General features: G+C 38.9%; 1 protein-coding gene across 2 annotated transcripts in view; it reads right to left on the bottom strand.

Annotated features, from left to right (window-relative positions):
• LOC100495973 (polyamine-modulated factor 1-binding protein 1) overlaps window positions 1-14,978 on the bottom strand; it is a 263,073-nt gene extending 248,095 nt beyond the window's left edge. Inside the window, exon 1 of one of the 2 annotated variants that reach the window (XM_018095150.2) lies at window positions 14,540-14,978. The gene's annotated coding sequence lies outside the window, so the exon portion shown is untranslated. The remainder of the gene's footprint in view (window positions 1-14,539) is intronic. The other variant, XM_018095149.2, reaches the window with a different exon arrangement.
• Window positions 14,979-15,900: the final 922 nt, after the last annotated feature.

Genomic DNA, 15,900 nt, shown 5'->3' with positions numbered 1-15,900 from the left:
AGTACACAAAAGGGAACTTACACTATAGCAGACCCCAAAACCATATGTGCATCTCGGAAAGTGTAAATAATAAAAAAAAAGGGGACTAATACACTGCTCAAACCCCATCAAGCCAGATAATGAGAGATCCAAAGAAGCTAGCACTCACTATGCTCAGTAAGATCCTAGAATTATGTTAGTCCTGTATACAGAGGCATATTTACCATATAGGCCTGTGCCTAGAGCAGCAGGTTTAGGGAGCAGCCCTTGGATGCCTACATGGCAAATAAAACTTTTGGGGGAAAGCCCCTTTCCCTGCAGGATACTTTCCTAACAAATCCGGCAGCGGAGGTGGGGGGTAGGGTGTTCCCTTGTGGTGCTTGAGCATAATTAATGTCACGCACAGGCACGTTGCGCCGTGATATCACTTTCGATTAGATCATTGCGCATGCACCGGACCAGAATATGCTGCTGCCTGTAGAGCTTCTTCCACTGGGAGAAGGATGACTGTTGCGTTATATGTATTGGAAACACCAATGAGCAGGTACAGTGACTGCATTTAAACCGAAACACATCCACATTAATTGTAACCCTCAAAAGTATGCATAGATGGCATACCCCTAAAAGCTTCTGCTGGAGTTACTTTATAAGAAACTGTTAAAATATTGTTCTACAGTAGAAGAGGTTTCTAATATTGGTTATATAAAGTATATAAAGTATATATATATATATATATATATATCTTCTGGCAAAAACACAGGTTTATTTCAGGCAAAATCTTCCTAAAATAAAGGTTACAGGAACACAGTTCAACAAAACAGCATTTCAACAAAACTTATTCAAGATTTGTCCCCACTCTGGAACCTTTAGGGGTTTCTTACTATCCCCAGTGACCTTCATACATCCACAGTGACTCATACACTCATGAACACTTGGGCTTCTTGCTCAGACCTGCTGTCTCTCCTCTCCTGGAATAACAGCTCACCAGCCCCTGACCCGGCTCACCTGCTGGCAGCACCACACCACCCTCCAATACCAGGAGGTCTCTCCTGCAGCCTAATCAGGCAGCTCCATACAACTGGGCAGTTAAAAACACTAAATGGAATACAGCATAGGTGGTTTTTCACGGTGAGGGCAGTGAGGTTGGGGAATGCCCTTCCTAGTGATGTAATGGCAGATTCTGTTAATGCCTTTAAGAGGGGCCTGGATGAGTTCTTGAACAAGCATAGTAATATCTACAGTTAGTAGCTGTATATATAGTTTATGTATGTGAGTGTATAGATTGGTAAGTATAGGTTGTGCGTGCTGGGTTTACTTGGAAGGGTTGAACTTGATGGACTTTTTTCAACCCTATGTAACTATGTAGAATGGAGGGCACATGCTACTCTCGTTCATCCACTCCAGGGACTCATTCATCCAGATTTTCCTATGCCGGGAAAAGAACACAGGCTTGTTGCAAGACCAGCCATTTTCTCTAGAGCTAATTGTGTACCACCTTCAAAATTCACCTAACAACGATCTTGTCCACTGCAACTTTTACAATAAATATAAAAATATAATTCTGAATTATAAATACAGTTAATATGAGTAAAGCCAGATTCATATGGGATTATTTTCACTTTTTTTTACAGGACAAACTGTATGCCATACAGTATCCCACCTGCTTTGAAAATAAACACGCGGAATGTGCGCTTTCCTGCTTTAGCTCTACTAAACTGCTGACACCAGTATTCAAACTGCTTGTCTTACACAGCAGGGATTTATCATGTATGACAAGTCCAGTGACATGCTGACCTACAGATAAAGCAAAGCAGATATTTGGCTCACTATGTCCCACCATGTTGCTTCATATAAACCATTCATAATTGCACCTCTTTCCATTGAAATTAACACCTTGACATGTTGTGTTGAGGTGTGCCATGACATAGCAAATCATATGTTGCGCCATCTGTATTTGAACAGCATGGAACCAACCTCTAGGTATTTCCATGGTTAGACTACACACAGGGATGCTCAAAAATGCAAGGATACAATGCCCCCCTTCTTCCCCAGAAACTTCTTGCTAGTGCCCAATAACAAAGTTGTTAAAAAAGCTCCCCTGGCTTTATTTATCTAATACATAACTAATATTTGTTCTAGGTTTGAGTTATCCAACACAAGTGGATGATATTTACAGTTAATTGTAAACAATTTTGCATTTCAGTTCTTGAAAATAAAAACATCACCTGAAACAACATTTTGTGTAGAACATGTTAGCCAGTAAAACAAAAAAATCAAAGTGAAAGCTTCATTATTTAGTAAAATGAAAGAATGTGTCTAAGATGGGAATTCTTTAGCAAGACACAGTACAAAGAATCATGATCTTTCTTTCCTTCAACTGTGTTGCTCTGCTGGTCAGCCAATGATTTGTTTTGTGTTTGCTCTCAATTGTCTTTAATTCAATAGAATATTCCTGGATGTTGTTCAAAATGAGCTAATACTGCTTGGAGCTTCTCACGTCTACACTTGCTGCACTGAATATTTATATTTGTATATTCTGAGCGAATATTAAAATGTTTTGCCACTAGTATTACGCTGAATCATTTTTATAAGACATGTTGTCTCTTACAAAAAATAAACACATAAAAATAGTGATAACACTTTTGTATCGTGATACAGATTTTGAGGGAACAAAGAGTCCCATGACCTGTATGAAGGAACGGTATGACGTTATAGACATGTAGTTATAAAAAGATGGATTCTTCTTGCTAATAAATAACCTTGACTGGTTTTGTACTATAAACCTAGAGGCAGATTTATTACAATGTTGATAGCCTGCTTATTTAACATATATAACACTTACTAATCTACATTTCAATTTTAAGGGCTCTGGTACACGGGGAGATTAGTCGCCCGCGGCAAAACTCCCTGCTCGCGGGCAACTAATCTCCCCGAGTTGCCTTCCCCCTGCCATCCCACCGGCGAAGCAGGGAGTTTTGCCGCGGGCGACTAATCTCCCCGTGTACCAGAGCCCTAAAATAACTGTGATATTTAAAATCATGCCCTTAATCTACCAAAGCCAAGGCCAGTGATACCTACATATACAGGTATTGGCTCTGTTATTCAAAATGTATGGACTGTTTCTTCTGTAATTTGGATTTCCATACCTTAATCTACTAATAATAATTTACAAATGAAACCCAGTGGGATTCTTTTTCCTCCAATAAGGATTAATTAATTATTAAGGATTGGTTTACCTTGACATGGTATGGTGGCTTACCAATCTTATGATCATAATTTTGTAACTAAAAACCCCTGTTTGTAAACACATGCACTAGCATAGATAATTTACTTATGAAACAGGGGACCTGAGAATGTGCATTGATCAATCCCCCTCTCTTTTTTGTATGCTTGCAGTTAATTTGGCCAGATCAGTCACACTTCCATTGTATTTGTACTTTAGCCTTGGAGTGCTCCCACAACCCCCTTCAGTGTATCTTTGTATTTTAGCAGAGTTATTCTGCAGGAAGAATGGCCAAACTTCCATGTGGGTGCAGCACCCCCACACCCGTCCCTTAAATGGTGGTCTTATGCCTTTAAAAAAATTGGTGTTGGTTAATGGGCAGTCTTCTCCTTTACAAGACGCAAGCGGGGGAGGATTAAGCCTGTAGAACCAATGTTGTGGTCCTGGAAATCTCTCTCTATAAAAGTTAAAAGTATGGGGTGGACTAAGCCCTCTGACTCAAACCAGCCCCCAGGTCAAGAATGGCAACAGTGAATGGGAGTGCCAGCCTTTCAAAAATATGACCAGAGGTAAATAGATAGGACCACCATGCAGGGTTTACCTTGACGTGGTATGGTGGCTTACCAATCTTATGATCATAATTTTGTAACTAAAAACCCCTGTTAAATGCACTAGCATAGACAATTTACTTATGAAACAGGGGATCAGGGAATGTGCATTGATCAATCCCCCTCTCTATTTTTGTATTCTTGCAGTTAATTTGGCCAGATCAGTTGCACTTCCATTGTATTTGTATACTTTATTTAGCCTTGGAGTGCTCCCACAACCCCCTTCTGTGTATCTATTAATTACTGTATATCTTAGTTAGGATCAAGTACAATGTACTGTTTAATTATCACAGAGAAAAAGGTAATTGTGTTTAAAAATGGGAATTTCATTAAAATGGCATCAATGTAAGATGGCCTTTTCCTAATTTAGAGCGTTCTGCATAATGGGTTCTTGGATGACAGATTCCATAGCTGTACCTTCATCCACTGAAACCCAGTACATTTTCTGGCAAGCCCTGTCCCTTTTGGGTCCATGTAAGCTGGCACCCTTGGGAGGTACATATACTGTAAAACAGACAACAAACATAGTTTGTTGACTTCTAATACCCTTGTAACATACAGTTGCCCACACACACTCCTGTTAAAAATAATGCTGTACTACTGATTCATTCTTAAGATTTTCTAGAAATAAATGCTTGCTGAAGAAAACTGACAAGGCAATCAGTGTGCAATGTTTGTAGGAGGAAAAACAAAACTGTTTTAAGCTATTTGATTGCAAGCAAAATAAATCACAATGACTAAATCAATATAGAAAATGAGAAACTGAAGTCAAAAGAAAAAAAAAAAAACATGGTACGTTTATGTAATTGCAAAATGCAAAAATCCCCTCATTTATATACAATGCATACATATAACGGTTTAATAACTGCTTTATTGTTAGAAAGCTTCCAGGGTTAAGCTGTTCTTGCATGCAGAGCTGATATATTACTAAAGGTTTAAGGTGGCATATACTACAAATGTAAGTATGTCCTTACCACTGACCTTATATTGCACTAAGTATCTTGTACTCCACTAATGTTAAATCTGCCACTACAAGCAATTCATTCTGTCTTACAACTACTGAGTGCTCATAAATCAGCATTATACTCGACTACATTTTTTCTGTCAAGGCGACAATTTTTTATTTTTTTTGTAAACCCCAGATGCAGATGTTGAAGCAGCGGCATATGGATTGAGAAGCTAATATTGGCACACATATTGATTTTAATTAGTCTAATTAGTTCATTACACCAGAAATCAAACAGACCATTTATTACACTCAGTAGTAATGGCATAAGATCAAGGATTTAATATGATAATGAAGTAGATCAATTATCACTCATAAAAAAAGTCATTAACAAGTGTAAACACTGTCAGATTGAATGGAATTATAGAGGATGAAGTCATGGAATGTCCATTTGCATGAGTACAACAATCTGATTTTGTATAAATAGTTACATAAAGGGGAAAAACAAAGGCCCCATCATTGTTTCTTTTTTGACATTGCGATAGCACAAGTGTCTCTGAAAGAAGTGAGAATTGAAAAGTGTTGATGTAAGGTCATGTATTCAGAGTTAATTGTAAAGGCATTTTTAATTAGTGCTCGCTGAATTAATACGTTCTCTAAATGACTTGAGTTTTTTAAATTAGAGCTTCATATTCCATTCATCAGTGTTTCGAAATTACACTGTGGAAACCTTATTAAAAATAATTTTCAAGATAAGAAGAACGCATTTTAAAAGATATTTAAAGAATTTCATTAACATAAACCTGTGGGATCTCATGCGTACCTTGACAATCAGAATATGCAAGAATGGAAAATAGGGGGGGAAGTTCTTAAAGTATAATAAATGTTGATGGACCTGCTTAGGTTTGGAAATTTACACTTTGTGGATACATGTCGCCCTTTGATTTATTAAGATCGCTTATCAAACCAATGGTCAACATTTTTCTTACCTAAAGGGGAACCTCACCCCAAAGAATTGTTTGTACAGGTATGGGACCTGTTATCCAGAATGATCGAAGCCTGGGGTTTTCCGGATAAGGGATTTTTCTGTAATTTGGATCTCCATAACTTAAGTCTAATAAAAAACATTCAAATATTGAATAAACCCAATAGGGTTGTTTCGCCCCTAATAATGATTATATTTATCTCAGTTTGGATCAAGTGCAAGGTACTGTTTTATAATTACAGACAAAAAGGAAATCATTTTTAAAAATTAGAATTATTTGCTTATAATGGAGTCTATAGGAGATGGCCTTTCCGTAATTCGGAACTTTCTGGATAATGGGTTTCCCGATAAAGGATCCCATACCTTTATATTAAAAAGAAAATGTATGCTATACATGAATTAAAAGCTTTCTACAGTGTATGCTATACATGAATTAAAAGCTTTCTACAGTTTCAGAGTAATTTATAAATGCAATTGCTATTAAAAGTATGTCTATCCCCATCAGCAAAAGCCAAGTGAGTACTGGCTGAGCATACACCATTTGCTTGGCTATTTAGATACAGGTATAGGATCTGTTATCCAGAATTATTTGGACCTGGGTTTGACAAATAAAGGGATCTTTCTGATTCGGATCACCATACATAAACCCAAAAGGATTGCTTTATCACCAATATGGAGTCATGCAGATTAGATATTATCAAGTACAAGGTACTGTTTTATTATTACAGTGAAAAATGAAATCATTTTTAAAAATCAGAATTGCTTACAATGGACTCTGTAGGTATAGGATATGGCCTTCCTGCAATTTGGAGCTTTCTGGATAATGTTACTTTAGATAAGGGATCCCATACCTGTACTGTTATGAACTGTTTTAAAGGGAAGCTGGAGAATATGATATCATGAGTTCCCACAGTGAGAACTTAAATGTAAAGGATATTCTAAGTTTTAAAATTAAAGAGCAGGATGGAACTTCATATCATAAACAGCGATACAGAGATTGTGTTTATCTTTTTCTGTTAGTATTTATATAATTTTATGTTTCATTCTTTGCTTTTACAAACATAAACAACATTATACATTAAAGGGGTATACATGGAATAGGATACAGGAAGATAATGCAATGGAGATTTTTAAGGTAAATTCAAATTACATACATATTTAAAATAGTTAATTGCATTTTAAATGTGAGCTTAAAAGTGAAATAAATGACTAAATTACTTACAAACCTTATGAATAAATTCAGTATTTAGTTTCCTAATGAGACAGTTGGGAACTAATTAAATGGCAGATGGTACACATTAAAAAGAAATCTGCATCTGTTCCAATCATGAACGAAATGCTGTCATCTTTTCATCTCCATGAACCCTTCGCCTCAGCAGTAATAGTGTTAGAGATAAGATACCTTGCCTTGAAATGAAGAGTTAAATGAGCAGCTTAAGGAGGAAAACTTGAAACAACTTAAAGAAAATGTAAATGGAGATAAGATAAGATGGAACTGGCTGGAACTTTAGTGGGAACTGTCTGCTAAAACTGAATTTCTTTGGTGTCTTATGACTAAATATATCTGTACAGTTATGGGACCCATTATCCAGAATGCTTTGAACCTGGGGTTTCCTGGATAAGGGATCTTTCCATAATTTGGATCTCCTACCTTAAGTCTTCTTAAAAAAATATTTAAACAGTAATTAAACCCAATAAGATTGTTTTGGCTCCAAAAAGGATTAATTATATCTTAGTTGGGATCAAGTACAGGTACTGTTTTATTATTACAGAGAAAAGGGAATCATTTAACCATTAAATAAACCCAATAGGGCTGTTCTGCCCCCAATAAGGGGTAATTATATCTTAGTTGGGATCAAGTACAAGGTACTGTTTTATTATTACAGAGAAAAGGGAATCATTTAACCATTAAATAAACCCAATAGGGCTGTTCTGCCCCCAATAAGGGGTAATTATATCTTAGTTGAGATCAAGTACAGGTACTGTTTTATTATTACAGAGAAAAGGGAATCATTTAACCATTAAATAAACCCAATAGGGCTGTTCTGCCCCCAATAAGGGGTAATTATATCTTAGTTGGGATCAAGTACAGGTACTGTTTTATTATTACAAAGAAAAAGGAAATCAGATTTAAAAATGTGAATTATTTGATTAAAATCTATGGGAGATGGCCTTTCCGTAATTCGGAACTTTCTGGATAATGGGTTTCCGGATAAGGGGTCTGATACCTGTATATAGTAATGAGAATAAAATCCATACGCAAGATATATTTGCATAGAAAAAGAGTATTTATCATAGATGCAAGACTGAAGAATTCTCAGTGGAAAGAAATGGGAATAAGAGCATTCAGTGGCATAACAGACACTTAAGTTTAAACATTTTTGATAACATTATTTTTTGTAATATAAATTAAAAAGTCAGCAGAGTTTTAGGGCTCGTAACTCAAGAGCGTTTGCAGGAACAGACGCAGCCCATTCTGCCTTATCCTGCGGAACTCACACAGCCGCATGTAAGCACCAAATGCAGGTGGAACACAATATGCTGCAAGTTTATGAGTTTTAGAGCAAAAACCTTGAATCATGGTAGAAATTAAAGTTCCAGTGTCTAGATCTCTAGACTAGCAATCAGTCCAGTGGTGGCATAACAGCTGTCAATTTACAACATAAGTTTATAGGGGGATCCACGGTACGCCAGAAGTGACTTCATATGCGAGCATGCGCCCTCGGAAGTGATGTCAAACACATGTGGAAATGCCTGCTAGAGCTGAAAAATGGCTACCCATGCATGCTTCAGCAGGTTCCAGAAAAATTATGAGAATGCTATGGGGTTACGGGAGACCGGGCGAGAGGCTCCATAATTGGGAAACTCCCGAAAATATGGGGGGTTTTAAACCTCTGGCATAAACGTGCAAACCAGACTAGTGTGTTACAAATATATAGTATATTAAATGCAAAAAATGGCAAGCTATTTGAATCAGTGTTCTATGATTGTTGGTACCCATAAAAATATTAACAATAAAAATCTGTCATAACCAGAATTTAAAAATAATGTTACAGCATAAATTATTTCCAATTATTTGTTGTAGTCCATTTTTATAGAACCTGTATGTATTAAAAAATAATACTTGTTTTTCATGGAAATGTTGCCTTATAGTGCCTAAACTGCCACAGCAAAAGAAGCAATAAGAATTTATTTGTCACTTTGAAAATGAGCACCTTCCATTCTACCTAGTGTCTGTACAATCTGCGCATCCGCTGCACTGCCGTACTGTGTATATGATATTAGCAGACTAGCATAGACTTAAAGAAATAGGTTCAAAAACATGTCATTTGATTTATAACGTTGATGTTAAAGCTCCGGTGTGTGACATATAAAATGCCACAGTGTATATTTTAGCTTTTACATTGCTATGAAATGTCATTACATTGCGGCTTCATCATCATCATCATCATCAGATGAAGTGGATTGCCGTTTAAAGCTCTATGAATAGTGTCAGTATTCCACTTTCAGAAACAAATATATTTCATTACTGAGACAGGAGGGATCAAATGCAAAAGGAAGAAAAAAAAATAAAATACACATTTTCTGCAAATGGTGCTGAGACCAAGTAACTTCCCAAACAAAGGCTGTGATGGGTTTGTCACATACGAGCAAACTTTAACTTAGTTCAGCACTTTTTACGACTGTAATTGCAACTTTCTGCCTAAAAGTAAATAAAAATAGGTCTTGGAAAATTCTGTGGGTATAGATAATAAAGAATGAAAGCTCATTGACAACAATAAGAAACTCTGAAAAATGCTAAATATTATCCTTACTTACTACCACGAGGAAAGCTGTTTTGGGCTCATATGAATATATATTAGAATAGTTTTGGAATATAATATATATATTCTAATATTTTTGGGGGGAAGGAGTCAAGGACTGTCAATTTGATTTGTACCACATGAGCCAAAATTCTTACCTTTTTCCCCCGCTCAGTGCCAAAGCAGGGTTAACTTGGTGAGTGCCAGAAAGCCATTTTTATATTAAATTTATTTGGAACCTATTTATTAAAATTAATAAATCTGCCTGTAAGTATACCAGAGGGGAATTTTAAAAAATGGGTCATTGCAAGTGTGACCAGTGGATATGGTATTCTGATCACTGCTCACATTGTGTGATCATGTTATTTTAGTCATTTACTTCATATGACTTTTTTACTACATTTTTATTCTGTGCTGTGCGACCAATAGATCAGGTATTTTGACAACTGATTCTATTTTATTATTAGAATAAAAGAGGTATACTTCACGTCCTTTGCTGCAAACTTTGCTTACCAGAAAGTTATAGACAGGTTTGGCTTAAGGGCCAAAAGAATGGAATTCGCCGGTGGGATGGCATACGCGGCACAGCAATTTGCCGATGTTGCGGCACCGTGTATGCCATCCCACCGGCGATTTACATTCTAGCCAGTGGGATGGCATTTCGGGGAGATTTGTCGCGCGGCGACTAATCTCCCCGTCTGTCACAGCCCTAAATTCTGTTTGTTTGGCTAGGCTTTTTGCAGCTTTCTGGCTTGGGAAATGCATGGCTCTTAAACTTTGAAAGGGTGCCTTCTGTATGGTGAAGCTTAATACAGGACACATTACTGGTTAAAATAATCTGATCCTGGTATTGACTCTTGGCCTGTCTGATCCAGTTTATATGCTGCCATGATGCCTATATTCGAACCTTAAGGCTAATGCCAAACCATGCATATGGCGTATATTTTAGGCAAGCCAAAAAACGCTTGCCGAAAATGTGCACCATACTCTCCTACCTGTGCCTGCACAGGTAGGAGCAAATGGGGCGTTTGGCGCATATTTAAATATACGCCATACGCATGGTGTGGCATTAGCCTAAACCTTTAACCCTGCTGTACCTTTCCTTTGGCTTTTACCTCCCCATTAACTCTCTCTCTGCCAGTGCCTTCTGCCTTGCCTTGTTAACCCTGCCTGTGCTTTAGTAAAGTATTCTTGCTTCCCAGCTTAGTCTCCTCTTTGGTCCTCACTTTAACAAAGGGCTGCTTCTGTCAACTTGAGCTGAGTAAAAGAGGTGGAGTCTCACTTTTAGAGCACAAGAGTGAGGTCTGTGGGGAAATAATGAATGCTTAATTCACAGGTATGTATAATATATATATATATATATATATATATACACAGAACACTGCACTGGCCTGGGGCATTTCTGAAGTTGCAGAAATCCTTTTAAAGGAAAAGAATTGGCTTTTTCACTATACTGCCCATACACTTGCCCCTGCTGGAGGAAAGAAGCCTAAAGAGGAAGAAGATCAGCAATTGGTGCAGGTTTCTGCTAACAGGAGCACCGGCCTGGGGTATCAGGTAAGTGCTTATAATTACTGGGAGTGCCTTACATTTGTGCTAATATGTCAATATTTTAATTGGGGTGAGTGGAGTTCAAAGAAATGCATGTTTGCAAAAATTACATAAATTCTGTGATAATCAAATCTTTCCCGTTTTGGTTCATTAAAAAATCCACGAAACGCATTGAAATCAATAGGCGAAAATGCTGAATTTCCCTGCAAATCCATGCCTGCCAAAAAATTTGCTCATCACTACATAAACTGAATAAACACTGGGGCCCAATTATGATGCTTTGAGGCCCAATAGCCAGTCATTTCACTGCTGAAAAGTTTGTGTAGGAGACACTCATATAGTTCAGAAAATAGATCCCATTATAAACTGCAGGTGTTACTCTATAAGACGCAGTTTACATTAATAGTTATAATAAATAATTAGTGTGCTAATAAGTCAGTCAGTTCATTTGGGGCAGTGGAATTTACCTTAAAGAGATACTGACATCAGAAATGACATCTATCATAACATTGTCTTTGCATTGGAATTTATAATATTGCCATAAAAGTATGTCAGATGCTTTACCTGTCTGATCCCCCATGTTCCTCTATGAGGGGGCTGCCATATTTGTGTAGCATGTTTTTATGTAGATTCATATTTTAAAAAGTAGTTTTTCGTAGCATTATCACTTTAGTTTTTTGATGCCTTAGTGGTCAGTGGAGTTTGCCCCTGCCTGCCCCTGTCAAACTTCTCTGCATTGCCTATTGCTTGATACGTTTCTAGTCAGTTTTTTTGGAAGTTACGTAAATTGTGTCTGTTTTGCGGTAACTTTGTACGTAACTTATGCAATTTGCGTAGCGAATCATTAAATGGCTCCACAAAAAGGTGACACATATTGACCTGTATTCAACTGCTTCCTATTTCTACCGTATCTCTAAAATATAGGTCTGAAAAATGAATTTGTTTCATTTTCCTCTATCGAGTCAAATAAACTCTGCATACAAATTGTAACAGTTTATAAAGTTTGGGTTCTGGCTCACTGAGCTGCTACTGAGAAAAGAGAGGGGAAAATTTAACAAATTCATACTTAATACGTACACAAAAAAAAATAATAGAATAAATTGGGTGTGGTACTTGAATACAATGTTTTCTGAAGGTTCCCCTATATAGAATGATATCTCCTATATCATGAATATCCAAGGCTATTGTGATACTAATATCTACAGTTAGGGGCACATTTACAAAAGCACGAACGCTCGAGCGTTCATGCGAACGCTCCGAGTGTATTTTCACCGATTTTTTCGGGGGTCCGCACGACATTTTCGTACGGCGCACGACTTTTTCGGACGTTTGCACGAAAAAATCGGAAAGGTTTTACCGCTGTTTACAATTGTTCGGTACTTTCGGATCGCCAATACAATATTATCGTGACTAATACGATTTTTTTGTAAGCATTTTCGTGATATTTGCGATCTTACGAAATTTTTGTTTCCAATGCGATTTTTTCCCATTCATGATTCGGATTCGTGGATTAGTAAATGTGCCCCTTAGTGTTGGTGGTTGTATGTGTGGTTTGTGTATGTGGGTGTATGGATTGGTGGGTGTGGGTTGTGTGTGCTGGGTTTACTTGGATGGGTTGAACTTGATGGACTCTGGTCTTTTTTCAACTCTATGTAACTATGTAACTATGAGCCATTGTGTCTATACCTTCCCAGCACTTAATGTAATGTAATGATACAATGTCGCCTGTTTGCGAGTACTTGCTCCACAGTCACATCATTATCAGGATGGTCCTTCCAAAGGCATCAACACCATTTCCAAAATGCACTGCTGTCTGGTTAAAAATTAATTCATTTTTTTCTTGCAGCCGTTCACACTTGTATTTAGTATTTATTTGTTTATTTATATAGTCTAAAATATTCAGCAGAGAGTATACATCATTCCAATTAGTCCTTGCCTCGGTGGAGCTTACAATCTAAAGTCACTTTCACAATGGTATACACTAGGGCAACAGCACGAGGAGACAATTAACCTGCCTGGAAATTTTTTATTTATGTACTTTAATGCCTACTCCCTGGTATATTTCTATTTTGTTACAAACGCTAGTCTCTTCAGCCCCATACTACCATCACAGAATTTAAGATGGAAGCCCCCAAATCAGATTCTGCTAAAGCACATAATGGAATTAGAAACTGAAGTTGTTGCCATTTCACTGATTTGCTCCCTGGCAGCAGCAGCAGGCATCATTCCCATAATACCCTTGGAGCAGAGCGGGCACGCTGCAGGCCGATAGGCACATAGGCCCCATTTCTCCTGCAGCACAATGGTACATACGGGGGTCATGCTCACACACCTACACCCTTTCTCTTATACAGGAGCCTGTTACTTATTAATGCACACAAAGAAATACATAAACCAATTAGAAAGTCATTGCTAGCCATGAAATGGTGATGAGCTTCCAGTCTCTGGTAATGTGGTTTCATTGTATGTGGTGCCAGTTTGTATTAGGAACTACTAAACCCACATGAAGGGATCGCATTGTGCAGCTCCAGTAGCTTCAGGCTAAATAATACATTTGTGCTATTAATCTGAGGCATGCCAGGGCTAACTGCATTCAAATATATGTATTATTTCTCTCACAAAGTTATTATCTCAGCCACCTGCTGTGGCACATACTGTAAGGGTGCCAGCCTGGGGGGGGGGTCAATTCAGTGTCAGACTGACCCACCAGGATACCAGGAAAACTCCCGGGGGGCCCAGGTGTCAGTGGGCCCTCCTGCTCCTCACCATTTAGCCTGCTTCATGGTCATTCCCTATTTCTGAAGGGCAGGGCCGGTACTAGGGGTAGGCAGAAGAGGCTGCTGCCTAGGGCGTAACAATTAGGGGGCACCAGGCAGGAGCCTCTCATGCCTACCCCTAGTCCTCCTCCTTTGTCATGCAATGACCCATCGCATGGCAGCACCCCCTCCCGAACTGCGCATGCGCGCCAAAGCACGGTGGGGGGGCGAGGTGGCCAACCAGGTTGCCTAGGGTGCCCGGTTGGCTTGGCCCGCCCCTGCTGAATGGGCACAAAGAGGAGGAGAAGTAGAGGGAAGAAGAAATGCTAACATGTAAATAAAAGAGAGTAGGAAAATAAAGAGGCTGGGTGAGGAAAGTTTGGAGAGTGGGTCTATAGTCTAAGGTTTTCTGGTGGGCCCCTGGGGTCCCAGTCTGACTCTGGGTAACTTTATCCTTTTTTAATATCTGCCTCATACAAACTGTCTCCTTAATGTACCAACGTTATTACCCCCAGTGGCCCCTGTGATGCTGGGGGCTCTAAGCAAATGCCTGTGAGTGATGGGAACTAGGGTCACCTGAGGCGCCAGGGAAGTCGCTGCCAGGATAAGGGGGGTCACAATGGCGATAGATGGGCCGGGGAATAACAGGAGCTGTGTTTTGCTAGAAGCCAAATGAGAGGAGCATTACCTGCGCCTATTAGCGCTCGCCAGGTACTCACCGCGCCGGCAGCCGTGTGACCGAGTCGGGAGAGGGACCGAGTCGGGAGAGTGAGGGAGCGGGACCCTGCGCGCTGCCGGTGGGGGAGTGTGAGCGCCATAAGGCGCGGCTGAGGCGGGAGATGGAGGGACCTGGCAGGTGATTGTGGCCGCGGCTCCACCTGTCTCAGTGCCTGCAGCCTAACAGCATTGTAGCGTGGGGAGGAGCAGGGAAACTGCCACAAATGCAACTCTAGTTTCTGCGCTCCCCTGTATATAAGTGCCCCGCAGCGCTAAGTGCCCAGTAATTGGCTCACTTTCATATATACTCTTTTCTGGAAATCCAGAAACTTAAGCATTAATTACTTACAAAAGCAGCCCTAACTGCTGAAACATGATCAGCAAGACCTATAAGTCAATTTTTTATGTAGATTCATAATTTAAAAAGTAGTTTTTTTTTTCGTATTGTTATTGCTTTTTTAATTCATTGGTGGTCAGTGGAGTTTGCCTCTTTCTCTGCATTCTCTTTTGCTTTATAGGTAAGTTACATACATTTCTAATTACGCAAATTGTTTCTGTTTTGTGGTAACTTTGTATGTAACTTATGCAGTTTGGATAGCGAATCATTAAATGGTTCCATAAAAAGTGACACATATTGACCTTTATTCAGTTGCTTCCTATTTTCTATTTGTACCATTACTCTAAAATATAGGTTTGAGAAATAAATGTATTTCATGCTACTCTATCTCATCACATATATACTGCATACAAATTGTAACAGTTTAGACAGTTTGGGTTCCGGCTCACTGAGCTGCTACTGAGAAAGGGAAAAATAAACAAATTTGTATTGTGTGACTTTCAGATATAGGGACCACTTTTACACTGTTCCTGGAAATCCCTCTGGTTTGTAGAACTGACCAACTGCAAGGAAGAATATCAGTGATTTGATGAGGTAAGTGCCTGTTCTCCCTTAACCTGTAGTTAGTAACACAAGTGGGGGCTTAGGTGCAGCTTCAGGACAGGGCAGACTTGCCTTTTTCCTCAGACCTTAAGGATCAAGGGTGTAAACTCACCCCATGTCAGGGTGGTTATGACCTAGTGCTGGGGCCCCTTGTGTAACAAATGTTAGTTATTGTCAGTATATACATCCAGAATATCCTACCTGAAATGCCCCAGCTGATGTTCCACTACTACTTACCACATCCCATATGGAATGGAAGTTTCTGTTAAAAAAAAACTAGAGGGCTAAGGACTGGATTTCCCTGAGTTATGTGTTTTTTTCCATCCTCATAGTAAGCAGTCTGGCAGCATTACCCTCCTTCTGAAGGCAAGGCTGCATTCAGCAATTACAGG

This window comes from Xenopus tropicalis, chromosome 6, assembly GCF_000004195.4.
Source record: "Xenopus tropicalis strain Nigerian chromosome 6, UCB_Xtro_10.0, whole genome shotgun sequence".
In the NCBI taxonomy this organism is placed as follows: Eukaryota; Metazoa; Chordata; class Amphibia; order Anura; family Pipidae; genus Xenopus; species Xenopus tropicalis.
The sequence above is the reverse complement of the archived record's forward strand: the minus strand, read 5'-3'. Positions and strand labels throughout refer to the sequence as shown.